Raw genomic sequence first — 5,038 nt, 5'->3', positions numbered from 1 at the left:
CATCATCATATGCTCATTTCAAATTCCCTGCTGCCCTCAGACAATAATTCGCATGCTCATATAGTTTGCATCCATGTTCATTTTGTTTCAAATATGTGACGGCCTCCACAGACTTTTACTGCAAGACCAACACAAAGAAGCATCCCCTACAGAAGCCAAACGACCATAATTGCTCATGACCACAACCCTCAAGGCCTGGGAAAAGGTCACGTCTATTGTGGTAACACTTTCAGTTAACTTGGTGAGAAGGAGTTGAATAAGACAATCTACAAGCATGACAAAATGAGCTGCTGTTTTGTACAGCATTAGATCACTGCAGGAGAAATCAAAAGTGGACGATCAAGTCATTACACAGAAGCAAGCAAATCAAGGCCACGTTTTGGCCACAACTTTGCCATCTGAGACAAATTTAAGGTTGTAAAAGATATTTTGAATTGCTCAGTGTGACATGCTCACCGATTCATTGTCTCTATGATGAATTGTAGCCTCCAACTGAGTTATGAAAGTGTTTTTGGTCATTGTCTTGCAGGATAACTTACAACAGCCGTCTATTAAATAACCAACAGAAGCACAGCTATTATTGACATACACAGTAAAAATTATATGATCAATACGTTCTAACAACATGTTTTTACATTGCTTTAAATCGTCAAACTGAGTTAAGCAATTTTCAACTTTTTTATGTTATACGAGATTCAATTCATTTTTAAGTCAGTTTAATGTAATTTAAGTTGAAACGACTTAAGCGTACAAGTTGATTGTACTTAAAAAATTAAGGCAGCAACTTTTTAGATGGGGAGAATGTTTGCTTCAAAATGTTGATACTAGCTGCTTATATAATTATAGCAATTCTAGTGGGACTTTCATATTGTACTAACAAATGTACCTCCGTGTTTGCTCTAAAGAATGTATAATTATTATTTTTTACCAAGCCATGATAGACTCCAGACACTGTACATATTTCCAACATTAGCATGAGTTTGTGCTGTAATATTTCAATTTTGCATGTCAAAGTGAGGATGTCAGAAAGCCCAGTCGGTGCTGTCAATCATGAACGTCCGATATCATACAGTCTGATATAAAAGTTAATGTTGCACAATCTGACTTGGCTGTTACTCAGTATCTCATTGGGGCCATATTGAACATTTTGACAAGTAACAGTTGTATAAGACACCTAGTGTACACTGCAGCGTTAGACGACATAGGACTCCCCCCCCCCATTTAAATCATAAGCAGACTGTCAGTGGTGAAAACATCACAAACTTATTACAGGGTTTATAGTTTTCTGTTCATGTACTACACGGACCTTCACACATGATCAGGCCTTCTGCTCTGAGACTCACAATCTGTGCTGAAGGTGTTTCTCTTCCTGTGTTTCAATCGGAGCCAACACTGTCAGGCTGTAATCCTACCACACAAAAAGTTCAATTAAAAAGGAAGAAAGAACAGAGAGCAATAGATTATGAGAAACAGATTGCTAAAGGTAAACATGCATCAAAAAGAATGAGTCATTTGACATGATGGTTCACATGACCGGTCCACATTGCAGCTTATTCTTGCCAAGAACCGCCTACTTAGTCAGGTCTGATTGACACATAAAGCAACCAATCATGTTCGGTTTAGAGGTGGTTTAATAAGAAATAGTTATAACAGACCTACGTGGAACATCTCAAAATCTTCAAATAATTGCAAAGCATTGTCGGTTTTTGATCCGTTATACAGAAAACATTGAATCGACTTGTCATCTTTCACCCATTTGCATTTGCCTAAAGGGCACAGGTTGTGAATCCAAGTACTTTCTGTACATCTGTGGGTGATTTTGCGTGGCAGCAGGCCTAAGAGTTTACGTTTTGCCAAAAACCTGCACGAATTTCAGAGAAGACCATACAGTAAGTGGAGGTGAGCTTGTGTGTCGACATGAGATATTGTAATAAAATGCTAATCCACCGCTGGCTGTAAACTCATCGGTCTCATGGCAACAGTGCGTTTTTCCACTGCACAACAAGCTCTGCTGACTGGTCGAAGGGGAATGTATGTGGGTAACCTACTTTAATGGTGACATTTATGTGAAGTCTATAATAATTCAATTTCAAGAAAATGGAAGGAAAACAAACTCTTCAAAAGAAACCGCAAGAGCAAAGAATGCTGCCGAAATGTCACTTTAGAATTATTTGCAGTCACATTATGTCAGAAGTGACAGCTTACGTGGACACAATAGAAAGAAAACCAACAACAAAGGGATAATATTGCACTTTACAACCTTTACAACCAAAAAAAAAAAGTCTCTCTGAGACACGAAATCAAAAACGATTTGCTATTTTCTCTGCTTTATTTCAGGGAGAGATTGCGTTCAAAATAACACCTGAAGCTGAAGTGTGTAATATTTAAACCACCAGCAAGCAACAAAAAGAATTGGAATAACATTCTATTCTCACGATTTCTCCAGAATATAGTGTTATTCTGTATTATGTTATTTTTTGTCTGTGCATGATTTTTCAGTTACTCTTTCTGCAGATTGCATCTTTATGTACGCCAGGAGGTTAATCATTCATTCATTCATTCATTCATTCATTCATTCATTCATTCATTCATTCATTCATTCATTCATTCATTCATTCATTCATTCATTCATTCATCCATTCATCCATCCATCCATCCATCCATCCATCCATCCATCCATCCATCCATCCATCCATCCATCCATCCATCCATCCATTCATTCATTCATTCATCCAATAAATAAATTGGCTATCTTTATGAGTGAGTAATTGGCTCACCGATTCGTTAAAAAACAAACAAACAAACAAACAAACAAACAAACAAACAAGCAAGCAAACAAACAAACAAACAAACAAAAACACGGGTTGTGTCCGAAATTGCATACTTCCCTTCTATGTAGTAGGCGAAAAACAGCTTGTGACAAAAGAAGTATGTCTGAATTCACAGTACTCATAAAGAGAAGGCAAAAAGCATCCGGGTGACGTACTTCTTCCGACGAGATCCTGAAGTGTGCATACACGATGGACACTTTACTATCCCATGCGGCCACGGGACAGGATTTGTGAATCAAAGTGAAGAGACGTAACTGACGCTGGTTGGTCACATGATAATGACAACATGGCGAATGTAGTACGTCCGGTTTACATTCACACTACATAGAACTTTTTTTTTTTGCGCTCGAAATTATTAAAACTAAGTACCCATAGCATGCGATTTCGGAAACAGACATGGATTCGTTCAGAAGCAAAACCATCATTTATTGTTGGGTCCAGGTAATTGTTGTTAAAGATCAGTACTCACTTCTATTGAGTCTCGGCAGGGTTAAAGGAAGTCTTTGACGCTCCTGAGGGAGCCAAAGGGAAAGGACTTGGCATCACACCGGCAGAACGTGGAGCAACACCGCTTGGCAAGGCACTGCTCTTTCGGGGGCAATGAAAAATAATTTCCTCCTGAAAAAGCAGCACGAGGGAAGACTTCTTGGACTGGACACGAAAAATATGAGCCATGCCGAAAGAATGCGCGCATGACTGTGACCGCCAGACTTAAATGTCAAAGACAGACGGCTACACTGCACATGCATGCCATGAAATGTTTACTCAACCTTGATAACCATATGAAGAATTCCTGTGCACCAGCCTGAGCCAGTCAGTGCATCTCACTGTCTCTCAAACACAGGAAATATATTCAAAAACTAAGAAATATACCATATATACATAACCCATGGTCTTCCCTATAGAGCCCGAAAAATATTGTGGTGTCTAGCTCTGTGAATACTTTTATTTTAAGGTGTCTTGTATTTTACCATTGTTTTTGGTCTAATATTCTTGTCTGGGTTGTCCTGGACTGCCTTTGGTTGAATGTTGAATGTGTACATTTATTTAGTTTCATTACAGCAAACATGTTATTATTATTATTTTTTATCAGACTTACTTTCTCTGGACCTCTCAAAATTGAAAATAATTTCTAAACAAACATAATGATCAGTTTCATCATTACAGAAGTAGGTGAGAGAGGCCTGTCCAATCAATTTGCAGACTTAAAGGGCTAGTCCACCCCAAATAAAAAAAAGTCAAATTTACTTAACCTCATGTTGTTCCAAATTACCTTTCTTCTCCCGTAGAACACAAAAGAATATATATTTTTTAAATGTGACCCTGGATCACAAAACCAGTTACACGTCGCACGGCCGGGTATATTTGTGGCAATAGCCAACAATACATTGTATGGGTCAAAAAGATAGATTTTTATTTTATGCAAAAAATCATTAGGATATTAAGTAAAGATCATGTTCCATGAAGATATTTAGTAAATTTCTCACCGTAAATATATAAAACATTTATTTTTGTGAGTAAATGCAGCACAATCGCGAATGTAAATGGACAACTTTAAAGGCGATTTTCTCAATATTTAGATTTCTTTTGCCCCCTCAGATTCCAGATTTTCAAATAGTTGTATCTCGGCCAAATATTATCCTAACAAACCATACATCAATGGAAAGCTTATTTATTCAGCTTTCAGATGATGTATAAATCTAAATTTGAAAAAAATTGACCCATGTGACCATTTTTTGCTCAATAAAATTGAAGTCCCCAAAAAAAGGTTTTGGAAGCTTGTTTCCACCTCGGATTAACTTTTTTTAACAACTGCAAGTTTATATCTTGGGAGAAAGAAGTCTGAATTGTTAGATATAGACTCGAATTGGGAGGTAAAAAAGTCTGAAAGTTTGCTAAATTAAAACTTTTTCAATTTGGCTGAAATAAGCTTCCATAGCAAGTCAAGTGCAACTTCTAGGAAAATCTTCCACACATATGCTTTTGTTCTAGTGTCTTTATTCTTTGTCTGGTCTTAAATGTGAACGTTAACGGTTAACTTTAATTTCTATGTATTTTGGTTTTGATCCTAGCATTGTGCATTATGCTATATTATCCTCTTGTTCAGCAAATGTTTTGTAATTTAAACCACTGCACGTGGGTTCTCAATCTCTGTGTCGGAGCATTACGTTACAATCATGTCACCTGCCGTTATTAAGTCAGAGTTG

The 5,038-nt window shown here is 37.3% G+C and overlaps 1 long non-coding RNA gene across 1 annotated transcript; it reads right to left on the bottom strand.

Moving 5' to 3' along the window:
- Window positions 1–2,405, bottom strand: LOC307001708. Its single transcript, XR_013798305.1, has 3 exons — window positions 1,660–2,405; window positions 1,307–1,408; window positions 1–548 (listed from the first exon to the last, which is right to left on the bottom strand). It is a non-coding gene; the product is annotated as an uncharacterized lncRNA (long non-coding RNA).
- Window positions 2,406–5,038: the final 2,633 nt, after the last annotated feature.

Source organism: Phoxinus phoxinus (assembly GCF_949152265.1).
Source record: "Phoxinus phoxinus genome assembly, chromosome: 7".
NCBI lineage: Eukaryota > Metazoa > Chordata > Actinopteri > Cypriniformes > Leuciscidae > Phoxinus > Phoxinus phoxinus.
This window is presented reverse-complemented; position numbering and strand designations above follow the sequence as displayed.